General features: G+C 40.8%; 2 non-coding genes across 2 annotated transcripts; both read right to left on the reverse strand.

The window, feature by feature from the left end:
- Positions 1 to 5914: 5914 nt before the first annotated feature.
- On the reverse strand, positions 5915 to 5987 carry TRNAT-AGU (transfer RNA threonine (anticodon AGU)). The gene has a single exon. It is a non-coding gene; the product is annotated as a tRNA-Thr (tRNA).
- Positions 5988 to 8338: 2351 nt separating this feature from the next.
- TRNAT-AGU (transfer RNA threonine (anticodon AGU)) lies at positions 8339 to 8411 on the reverse strand. Its single transcript has one exon. It is a non-coding gene; the product is annotated as a tRNA-Thr (tRNA).
- Between the last annotated feature and the right edge of the window lie 4480 nt (positions 8412 to 12891).

Below are 12891 nucleotides of genomic sequence, written 5' to 3' on the forward strand. Positions count from 1 at the left end.
GTATGGAGTCAGACTCCACCACATCATTGCCTAATGTATTCCATTTGTCAACTACACTGACACTGAAAAATTCTTTCTATTGTCTCTATGGCTCATTTGGGCACTCAATTTCCACCTGTGTCCCCCTAGTGCGTGTGCTCCTGGTGTAAATAGTCTGTCTGTCTTTATCTACCCTATCATTTCCTCTGAGAATCTTGTATGTGGTGATCATGTCACCCCCAAACTCTTCTGTCTCCCAGTGACGTGAGGTTTAATTCCCGTAGTCTTCAGTTTGTGTGTGTGTGTGTATGTGTGTGTGTGTATGTGTGTGTGTGTGTGTGTATGTGTGTGTGTGTGTGTGTGTGTGTGTGTGTGTGTGTGTGTGTGTGTGTGTGTGTGTGTGTGTGTGTGTGTGTGTGTGTGTGTGTGTGTGTGTGTGTGTGTGTGTGTGTGTGTGTGTGTGTGTGTACTCATCTAGTTGTGCTCACCAATCTGTACAAGCTATCCCCACATCACACGCCTTCTTGATCTACGAGTCTACCACATCACAACCAGCCTCCTTCACCACCACAACAACCCTTCCCCACCACCACCACAACAAACCTACCCCACCACCACCACAAACCTACCACACCACCACCACAAACCTAACTAATTTCCAACATCACAAACCGCCATGTTTTTCCCCCAATACAACAGAGAGAAACAGACCAAAAATTACCGCGATGAAAGAACAGTGGCTTCCGTTCAATGCCCAACAGCAAACTGTGAAAATCTCTTTGTGTATTTTAGCGAACAAATATTGAACAGAACCGTTGTTGAGCGAGTGCCAGGCTACACGATGTCCGAACTTTCAATAATTAATTCTCTCTAATGCCTGGACTATAAAACACAATAGTTACACCTCTCCCTAATGTATGACCCAGGGCATTTGTATATAGATATTCTGCAGTTCACTTTCACTAAAGTTGCAACGTTGATTGTGTGTGTGTGAGTAGTTATACTGTTTGTGTGTGTGGGAAGTTATAATTCTTGTGCATGTGGGTATGTATGTGTAGTTATACCGTTCCTTTTCATTATATATGTATATGTGATTGCATATATGTATACTGTTCGACTAGTCTATGCCACTTAACTAGTCCCAGAACTAAGAGGTATGAGTTACGAAGAACGGCTGTGTGAATTGCACCTCCTTCGCTACACGACACCAGACTTCGGGTAGACATGATCACCACATACAAAATTCTCAGAGGAAATGGCAAGGTAGATAAGGACAGATTATTTGCACGCGTGGTAATCGCACAAGGAGAGAGAGGTGGAAACTGGATCCCAAAATCAGCCTCAGAGACATTAAAATGATGTTTTATAAGTGTCAGAGTAGTTAATAAATGGAAAACACTAGGCAGTGATGTGGTAGAGGCTGAATCGATACACAGCTTCAAATGTAAATATGATAGAGCCCAGTAGACTCAGGAACCTGGGGCCAGATTCACGAAAGCACTAACGCAAGCACTTACGAACGTGTACATCTTTCCTCAATCTTTGACGGCTTTGGTTACATTTATTAAACAGTTTACAAGTATGAAAACTTCCCAATCAACTGTTGTTATTGTTATAAACAGCCTCCTGGTGCTTAGGAGCTCGTTAACTGTTTAATAATTGGAAACAAAGCCGCCAAAGATTGAGGTAAGATGCACAGGTTCGTAAGTACTCGCGTAACTGATTCGTGAATCCGGGTCCTGTACACCAGTTGATTGACAGTTGACAGGCGGGACCACAGAGCCGAAACAACCCCTGCAAGCATCATTACGTGAGTACATTGAGGTGACTACAAACACACAGGCGTGCAAACTAACAAAGATGTTAGAAAGAAGTTTTTTTTATTAGCATAGAAGTAGACAAATAGAATTAACTAAGCCTGCAAGCTCAAAAGGCAAATTCCGTTCGTTTGCTCCATTTTAAAAGAAGAGGCTATGGAAAGCTAGATGTCCATGAACAGAAGCTCGATCCTGCAGGCACACATAGGCCACACACAAACACACACACACACACAAACACACACACACACACACACACACACACACACACACACACATACACACACACACACACACACACACACACATACACACACACACACACACACACACACACACACACACACACACACACACACACACACACACACACACACACACACACACACACACACACACACACACACACACACACACACACACACAAACACACACACACACACACACCATTTCCAGCATATTTCCCATTTCAAACCTCTTGCCACATTTTGGGGTGTATTAAATTCCTGTAAAACATAATCTGCTTACCTAAAAAAGCAACGCTCCGAATACCCGAATTAACTTGCGAATTGGACCAGAGATAACACAATCACCATTTCTGTCTTCCTATTTATAACAAAAGAGTCTATTGCATCATTGCAATATCAGGACGAAAGATGAATCCAAACGAGAACCCATTAGATTCTAAACCCTGAAAAAAAACGAAATAACACTTCAGAGAGAGAGAGAGAGAGAGAGAGAGAGAGAGAGAGAGAGAGAGAGAGAGAGAGAGAGAGAGAGAGAGAGAGAGAGAGAGAGAGAGAGAGAGAGAGAGAGAGAGAGAGAGAGAGAGAGAGAGAGAGAGAGAGAGAGAGAGAGAGAGAGAGAGAGAGAGAGAGAGAGAGGGAGGGAGGGGAGACCATTGCCGGATTATGCAACAGTTTAATGAATTCTCGTTGCAACTTGCCTGATACAGGCGCGATGTTCTCACGAGGTGAGAGAGTTAAATTATGATACGCTTATGCAAATGGGCTTGTACCGTTTTCCTCAACTTGAAAGACGGTGTTAGGGAGAGGGTAATGGGGAGGGGGGTTATTGTGCTTGAGGAGAGAAGAGAAGAGATGAGAGAGAGAGAGAGAGAGAGAGAGAGAGAGAGAGAGAGAGAGAGAGAGAGAGAGAGAGAGAGAGAGAGAGAGAGAGAGAGAGAGAGAGAGAGAGAGAGAGAGAGAGAGAGAGAGAGAGAGAGAGAGAGAGAGAGAGAGAGAGAGAGAGAGAGAGAGAGAGAGAGAGAAGAGAGAGAGAGAGAGAGAGAGAGAGAGAGAGAGAGAGAGAGAGAGAGAGAGAACGAGAGAGAGAGAAGAGAGAGTGAGAGAGAGAAAGAGAAAGAGGTCGCGTGAAGAATATCATCGTTAAAACACGATGCAATACTTGATTCGCTATGTTCCCTTTAATACCCTATATACCCCTTGACTCCCTATGTAACCCGTGAATACACTACGTCAAAATACTACAATAATACACTATCGCAGATCGACTTGAGAATGGTCAATCAATTCCCACTGGGAATTCTCAATCGACTTGAGAATGGTCCAGGACGGACCGAAACGTCGTCGTCCCTTCAATTTCTAGTGTGTGGTCTGGTCAACATACTTCAGCCACGTTATTGTGACTCATCGCCTACACTATCGCAGACTTCCTAACATCACTAACTATCCTTTATGCAATCCAGAAATGAGAAATTACAAATTACCTTTTTATACCCACGTGTAAGACCGTACCGAGGATTGTGACAGAAAGCCTCTTACGTATAATTTATGGAATTACATGTTGTAATGGGTCACCAGGAAAATAATAATTAAATGTGGCTTTGATAATTTATCTAGATGTGTAGAGCGCAAGATTAGACGTAATTTTTTTTCCTAAAGGCACAGCTAATACTGTTTTGAAAGATTTTGTTGTTTGTGTAGATAACGATGAAGAGTGAAATATGTTGAGTAGACCACACACTAGAAGGTGAAGGGACGACGACGTTTCGGTCCGTCCTGGACCATTCTCAAGTCGATTGTGAAATATTTTTTAAGTGGATAGCTGACGATGCAATGGAAGGTGTTCTTTGCAGTGAAAAGTGCTCTTGAGTGCACAGCTAACAGTGAAGTGAAGAGAGCTTTTGATTGCACACCTGCGAATTCAGTGAAAGGCGGTTTTCTAATACTGGCAACAGTGAAATGTGTTTTGTTGTGTAGTAAACAATGCAGTGAAAATTATCCTTGTTGAAAACTGTTTTTGAATGCATCACTTTCAATGCTGACAGATATGTTCTTATCAGATACCTGGTTGATGGGGTTCTGGGAGTTCTTCTACTCTCCAAGCCCGGCCCGAGACCAGGCTTGACTTGTGAGAGTTTGGTCCACCAGGCTGTTGCTTGGTCCACCAGTGTGGTACACAGTCTAACTGTGTGTTTGTGTAATTCTCAACTCATAATCGTCGTCGTGCTCGTCCCGGACGACTACAACGACTACACGTGTCTGAAGCCATCGCCAACACAACACTAAATGATCTCTCAGAAGGTATAGACTCGTTCATCTCATTGTTTGCTGATGATGCAAAAATTATGAGGAGCATTAAGATGGAGGAAGATAGTAGGAGGCTACAAGTGTGACCTAGACAGAATGAATGAATGGTCAAATAAATGGCTACTAAAGTTCAACCCGAGTAAATGTAAGGTAATGAAACTAGGCGATGGAAACAGGAAGCCAGACACATGATACAGAATGGGAGATGAAGTACTTAATGAAACGGACAGAGAGAAAGATCTAGGAGTTGATATCACACAAAACCTGTCTCTTGAAGCCCACATAAAAAGAATAACATCTGCGGCGTATGCGAGGCTAGTTAACATCAGAATAGCCTTCAGGAACCTATGTAAGGAATCCTTCAGAACCTTGTATACCACATATATAAGACTAATCCTTGAGTATGCGGCCCCAACATGGAGCCCGTACCTTGTAAAGCCCAAGACGATGCTGGAAAAAGTTCAGAGGCTAGTCCTGGAACTAAGAGGCATGAGCTCATGGCAATAGACACAAGGACAGACTATTTATCTTGGGTAGAAGGGAACTATCAGGAGAAGCGCCAAGCCATCACTACTATGTAGCACTGGGAAGGGATCAGGATGAAGATTTGGGATGGGACGGAGGTAAGGAATGGTGCCCAACCACTTGAAAGGTCGGGGATTGAACGCCGACCTGCATGGCGCTCTACCGTCACCCCAAATAGTGGAGCCTAGCATCTTCTTGATATGATTTCGGGGCTTAGCGTCCCCGCGGCTCAGTCCTCGACCAGGCCTCCATTTTTATACACACTCCTCAGGAAGCAGCCCGTAGCAGCTGTCTAACTCCCAGATACTCATTTACTGCTAGGTAACAGAGGCATCAGGGTGAAAGAAACTCTGCCCATTTATTTCCGCCTCCATTGAAGACCGAACCCGGAACCTCAGGACTACGAATCCGAAGCGCTGTCCACTCAGCTGTCAGGCCCCTAGCAAGGGTAGAACACGAATATGGGCTCAGAATTCTAAGCAAATGGAGTGCGCTGAGAAGTTGCTATGATAAAAACTCCATTCTCAGGCGCACGATAAAATCACATTAAGAGTTATAGCACCATACGACCGGGAAGTCGGTCGGCCGAGCAGACAGCACACTGGACTTGTGATCCTGTGGTCCCGGGTTCGACCCCGGGCGCCGGCGAGAAACAATGGGCAGAGTTTCTTTCACCCTATGCCCCTGTTACCTAGCAGTAAAAATAGGTACCTGGGTGTTAGTCAGCTGTCACGGGCTGCTTCCTGGGAGTCGAGGACCGGGCCGCGGGGACACTAAAAAGCCCCGAAATCATCTCAAGATAACCTCTCAAGAAGATAACCGTAGATCATCACTAAGGCGAGCTACTAGGGGCGAGCTACTAGGTTTGGAGTACGAAGTGAGCCGGTTCGAATCCACTCCTTGTGGCTCCGATTATCTCATTTTGACAAAACTGAATAGATTCTGAAACCTATGAAAGTCAAATTAGGGCCGAGTGTCTCATCCCGGCCAATAAAACTAGACGAAAACTGTTGAGCACAGCACTTTGTGATCTCACCGTAGTGCCTCCAGGGGGAATCGAACCCACGGCCTCTGGTTTACTAGACCAGCGCTCTAGCCACTGAGCTATGGAGGCTCTTCCTCTACAACCCTCTCTCCTCTTCTGTCTCTTTCACAATCTATCTTCTCTCATATCTCTCTCTCTCTCTCTCTCTCTCTCTCTCTCTCTCTCTCTCTCTCTCTCTCCCTCTGTGTCTCTGTCTCTCTTACACGGATGAGAATAGCAACACACGTCGTATAGCACTATAATATATACCCATTCCCATGTGATACTCTTCCTTGGAGACATCCTGAGATGAAGTAAGAAGACACCTTGATTGATTGACAGTTGAGAGGCGGACCGAAAGAGCCAGAGCTCAACCCCCTGGAAGCACAACTAGGTGAATACACTTACCGAAGCTGACACGACCAATACTGTAGTATCAAATATCACCACTGATCCGATTTCTTTATTTATTTATTTATTTATATACAAGAAAGTACATTGGGTTTATTCAAGTACAGAGATTTGAAGATTTACATTCTTGTAAAGCCAATTTCAGGCATAGCGTTTCGGGCAGAAATCACGGATTCTATACGGAAAAGCCTCGATCTTGTTCTGACCAAAGTTTCAATATAGCCAATATGTTGACACTAGAGAAAAATGTAAACAAACACATTAAACAAACAAATTAAACACCATTTAGTGACTCTTACTTGCATATCGTGCTAGATTATGGAAAAGCTCATCAGTAAGAGGTCAGTAGAACATGTGGAGTGGAGGACCTATTTGACACAACTCCATTATGGGTTGAACAAATGAACAAATCAAATCCATCATGGGTTCACAGAGGGCAATTCCTCCCTGACCAAACCTACCCTGGCTTTGGGCCAGGGGTCAGATTCACAAAGCAGTTACGCAAGTATTTACGAACGTGTACATCTTTCATCAATATTTGACGGCTTTGGTTACATTTATTAAACACTTTACAAGCATGAAAAGTTTCCAATCAGCTGTTGTTATTGCTATAAACAGCCTCCTGGTGCTTCGGAGCTCATTAACTGTTTAATAATTGCAAACTAAGCTGCCAAAGATTGGGAAAAGATGTACAGGTTCCTAAATGCTTGTGTAACTGCTTCGTGAATCTGGCCCCTAGAGAGGCCAGTCCAGACCGACAACCAGAGCGCAACTCCATAGTCTCCTGAGACTGATGGATGCCTTCTTCTTTGTTCAAGAGACTATTCACACGACATAAATAAAATGTTATCAAAGATACTAAGAAAGAGAGCAAAAAACACTCCATATATATATATATATATATATATATATATATATATATATATATATATATATATATATATATATATATATATATATATATATATGTATATATATATATATATATGTATATGCGTGCTGTATCTTGGGTACGCACCCATACCCCCGAGGAACTGGACGAGGTCTTCGAACACTGATTGGTATATTGTTATATTGTTATATAAGTGTGTGTTTTCTGTAAACTGTAACATTGCAATAAAATCAAATAAAAACAAAAAAAAAAAATATTAGGGGTGGTAGGAGAGGAAAAGATTTATTATTAAATATGACCGAAAAAGTAAGATTAATAATTCTAACACGAATTTTCTCAATCTTTCGTACATTTCTTTTCACTGTTGGAGGTAATTAAAAAATCAATTCTCCAAAATTCATTTTTATTTAAAATAAAAATGAATTTTGGAGAATTGATTTTTGAATTACTCCAACAGTGAAAAGAAATGTACGAAAGATTGAGAAAATTCGTGTTAGAATTATTAATCTTACTTTTTCGGTCATATTTAATATATATATATATATATATATATATATATATATATATATATATATATATATAAATTTTTAAATTACTACTTTTAATACTGAAAATGTGCAAATTAGTGAAAACAGCGATTGGTCAAATTTTGCTCATATTGATCTTTAGTTTTTAAAAAACGATGCCTATAAAAAATATGACTCGAGCGTTACTTTTTAGCTGAATTCACGGTGATTGCACATATTTAGAGTTTTATATTACGACTTTTTATACCGAAAAAATGCAAAATAATGAAAACATCGATTTGCGTTTTCTTGGAGGAAATCCTGAGGATTTTTTCAATTTATTTATAATTCAGAACTGTTGCGTTGTCAACACAGCAAACAAATGAAATGAGCTCAGAACTGATATGCTTAAAGATGACCCCACACGCAGCTTTAAAAACACATATGCCATACATATGCATACATATGTATGTATCTAATACATATACATACCTGGTCAGCATGCATATGTATGCATGGTATGCATACATATGCATATACTGTGTCGAGAGGTTCTTCCAAGAGCCATAGTTCATCCCAGCAAATAATACAATCTAGGTGAGCATTAATACAAAATTTTATGACCACAGGAGTGCCTCCAGGGGGAATCGAACCCCCGGCCTCTGGTTTACTAGACCAGCGCTCTAGCCACTGAGCTATGGAGGCTCTATGGCTAAATTAGATATTACCAAGAATACTAAGAATGGGAGCAAGAAACTTTTGCTGGCCATGGGCGAAGAAACCAGGGGCCAGATTCACGAAGCAGTTACGCAAGCACTTAGGAACTTGTACATCTTTGATCAATCTTTGGCGACTTTGTTTACAATTATTAGTGAGTTAATGAGCTCTGAAGCACCAGGAGGCTGTTTCTAACAATAACAACAGTTGATTGGAAAGTTTTCATGCTTGTAAACTGTTTAATAAATGTAAACAAAGCCGCCAAAGTTTGAGAAAAGATGTACACGTTCGTAAGTACTTGCGTAACTGCTTCGTGAATCGGCCCCCTAATCTCCCTGACATCAAGAGAACTACCAGAGAGTTGGGAGACAGCCAACGTAGTCTCAATATCCCAAAAGGGGAATAATCAGGATGCACTAAACTTCAGGTCAGTGAAATATAAATTGTCATCCACACTTCCGTGGAAATAAGTATTCCATTCACCTGGGCTATGGGAGACTCGAACCGTGAACCCCATGTGTGTGAGGTCGAAGCTCTATCGACTGGGCTGTGAGTAGCCTTAATTAGGAATTCAGGTCAGTGTCTCTTACTTACTTATAATGCAAGGTGATAGAAATTAACATGAAGGAAGACTTGACGGACATCGAGAGAGGGAGAGAGAGAGAGGAGAGTGAGGCGAGAGAGAGAGAGAGAGAGAGCGAGAGAGAGAGAGAGAGAGAGAGAGAGAGAGAGAGAGAGAGAGAGAGAGAGAGAGAGAGAGAGAGAGAGAGAGAGAGAGAGAGAGAGAGAGAGAGAGAGAGAGAGAGAGAGAGAGAGAGAGAGAGAGTCTCATTCACATCTTTATCGCTCTTTATTTCACTCATCTCTCTCTCTCTCTCTCTCTCTCTCTGTCTCTTGTTCACGGCTCTCTCGAAACAATAGTATAATCCTAATGTTTACTCTGTTGACAGTAACAATAAATATAAATACACAGCTATATCCATAAGCATTTTTACAAATAGATGAAATTAAAATCATATATTGTTAATGAAATACATTTTCTGAAAACAAAGGCTGAACTGGCCAATTGGTGCGTAAGTCTTTAAAAGCACTGTTCCCTTAATCCAATGATATATTGATTCTCAGGTGCTAAGTCGCACTTTGTCAATTGACCCAATAGACCTAATAGATCCAGGTTCACTGGATCAATGATCTATTAACACACTGATCCGTAAACACACTGATCTGATTGATCCAGTGGTTCATTGAACCTCTAGTTCGTTGGCCAATTGCCCACGAGAACCATTAGCTGGTCAATAGTTGGCCCAATCCAATGTCACGTTAATTCAATGCTCGCCTGCTCATTGGTGTATAGGTCATAACACCTTCCTCGAAATATTGACCATTTGGACGTCAATTCAGTAGCTGTTTCCCGTGTTTATGAATGTAGTTTCCTGTATGATATCATGTTGTTATTATGGGTTAGTGAGGTCGGCTGCAGCTGGGATGAACAGAGCATGAGGGTTCTTTGTTGATCTATTCTGCTTTGCTAGACTATGTGTCCATTGTTCCAGTGACAATATATTCCTGTGATACATATAACCCCATTATGTGTAGTTAATCATCGTTACACTCATCAGTTGATGAACTGGGTCATGTGTCCTTTGGTTCATTCATTGATTATTATTGAAAGATACCCATTGGATATCTTTAGATCTACCTTGAGGTAGATCGTTGATTTACTGGTTCATTAAAACAGGATTCAATTAATTTGCTCGTCGATTTTTCGATGTTGGTAGATTTGCTCTTTGATCTACTTGCCAAATCTACTAATTATACATGGGCTCACTAACTCACCGGTTCGTAGAAAATACTCTAAAGGCTCGTTGCCCCCTCCTCCCTTAGTCGTTGGTATATTCCAGCCAAAGCTAGTGATTTACTGACCAATTAGTTTCGTGCCTCAATGGTAATTATGAGTTTTCTGCCCTAATTTCTTCCTCACACTAGCTTTGTTTGCTTGTCAGTTTTCACCCTTCTAACCCTCGTCATGCGTTTCAGTCCTCCCTTCTCTCACCTTATCTCTCTCTTTATCTCTCACATCATCTCCCTCACCGTCCTCATCTCGTACTCTTATCTTTCCTCTTTCACCCATCTTTCTTCTCCCTATTATTATTACCCACTCTTATCTTTAGGTTATAATGATTGCTTTATTTTAATTTATCTAACCTCTCATTTTACACGTTCCTGATCTATATTCTCTGGTATTCCTGTCTTTCTCTCTTTCTCTATCCTCCTGCCATTTCCTTCCTTCTATCCCCTTCCCCTCGGCTGCCCCCTCAAGTGAGGGGAAAAAACAAGGAGCCTTGGCTGAGGTGACACTACAGTGCTTGACCCTTGGATTGTGGGATTACCGGTTCTGATTGGCTGTCGCCTCTCACCACCTGAGACCTCTCCTACCCTCCCTCTTTCTCAGTCATCTTTCTCCCCTTGTCTTTTCTTACCGATGTGTATCGCCCTCGGTATATTACTTTCTCCCCTTTATTTCTCTTCTCCCTCTCTCACTCTCTTTTTCTTTCTCTCTCTCTTTCTCTCTGTCTCGTTTTCCCTTGTTTTGTTTGCTTATTAGAGGCCATCCCTCCCAGTACCGGAAAATATAGCATTTTTCAGCATTTTTACCATAAAGCAATCAGAATTTATGACAAAAAGCCTTTTCTTAACATTTATACTGATCCTTTCTACCATAAAATGGTAGAAATCTCAGCATTTTTACCATAAAATTGATTTATAAATATATATATCCTCCTTTCCTTATACATTTGTTGCTTGTGTACCTTTCCTCACATGTGAAACACTTGATGGTATAGTTCCATCAGAAGGTGATGAAGATATTCAGAGAATTGGGAAAAGGTCGACACATTCACGTACCATTATGTGTTCTCAACCGTGAGTACCTTGGCTAGAGATCTAATTCAGGGCTTGCTAGATCAGTGGTAACGTTGAAGTGTTGTTGTTGTTGTTTTAGATTTAGCTACTCAGAACGAAATGTCCATGTAGCACGGGCTATGGCGAACACGTTGAATGTTGGAGGAAAGGTGTTGCCTTATCTTGAGATCTTGAGGTTATCTTGAGATGATTTCGGGGCTTTTTAGTGTCCCCGCGGCCCGGTCCTCGACCAGGCCTCCACCCCCAGGAAGCAGCCCGTGACAGCTGACTAACACCCAGGTACCTATTTTACTGCTAGGTAACAGGGGGCATAGGGTGAAAGAAACTCTGCCCATTGTTTCTCGCCGGCGCCTGGGATCGAACCCAGGACCACAGGATCACAAATCCAGCGTGCTGTCCGCTCGGCCGACCGGCTCCCTTATATATATCACTTGTCCCGTTTTCATTTTACCCCATTTCATCTTGCCCCATTTTGTCAATAAGTCTCCATTCATGCCATGCATTTGATTTTATCTTCTTATATATAAAATTTATCAATTTCATTTAACTCGATTCATGTTGTCTCCTGATATTTTATGACTTCCGTTTGTCACGTCATATTTTATTCCCTTCTCTCTGTTCCTTTATTTGATTCCCTTTTATCCCTTCATTTTATTCCATCATTTTATCCCTTGCGCTGATTGAGCAATCCTGCTACATTAATTGCTTTGCGTTGATAGAACAGATACTGTTAATTCAAGCTAATGTGATGAGAAAATTGGCTCAGATCTACAATAAAACTCTTCCCAAAGCAGTCCTGTGATGCCTCTGATCTGTTGCTGAATTCTAAATACAATTTAAATTAGTATTAAGCACATCATTGTGGGTTTTCACTCCCGGTTGAGAGGTTCTTCTGGCAGATAAGGGAGTTTTTTCCTATAATTTTTTGGTAAAATATATCTTAATATTTTCCAAAAGTGTTGTTTGAGAGGTTTGGTTAGTTCCATGACTCCGTGCTCCAGCTGCAAGTGAAGGATTATATAGGATTATACAGCTCTGTTGCTCTATAATTATCTGTATAGTTAAAGAGCCTCGAGTAATTAACTTTATATACGATAATTTTAAACGTTCTGGGCCTTACGAAACCTCTGCGGCATCAATTGTATTGTGTTAGGCAAAAGATGTGTATATTACACATTATTTACAAGCCCCATGACAGATTAATATGGAATAAAGGAAAAAAAATTAACTTAAATTGTTTAAAATTGTGTTTTTGATATGATTCGGTCATGCATTGTATAATCATTATTTAAAGTATTTTAATTACGTCTGTAATTCACTTCAGTTGTGATTAGTATTACTGCACAATTATCGTGATTATCCAAATTGGCTTAATTAATTTTCATTATTAATTTTAAATTTTTCATTTTTAATTTAATATCTAGTGTCATAATTATCTAAATTATTGAAGGTCATAACCTTAATAATAATTGTTTCGAGTATTATTATTTAATTGTAAAATTAATGATAATAATAATAATAATAAATTATTATTATTTGTGTTAAA

This window comes from Procambarus clarkii, chromosome 14, assembly GCF_040958095.1.
Source record: "Procambarus clarkii isolate CNS0578487 chromosome 14, FALCON_Pclarkii_2.0, whole genome shotgun sequence".
Classification (NCBI taxonomy): Eukaryota; Metazoa; Arthropoda; class Malacostraca; order Decapoda; family Cambaridae; genus Procambarus; species Procambarus clarkii.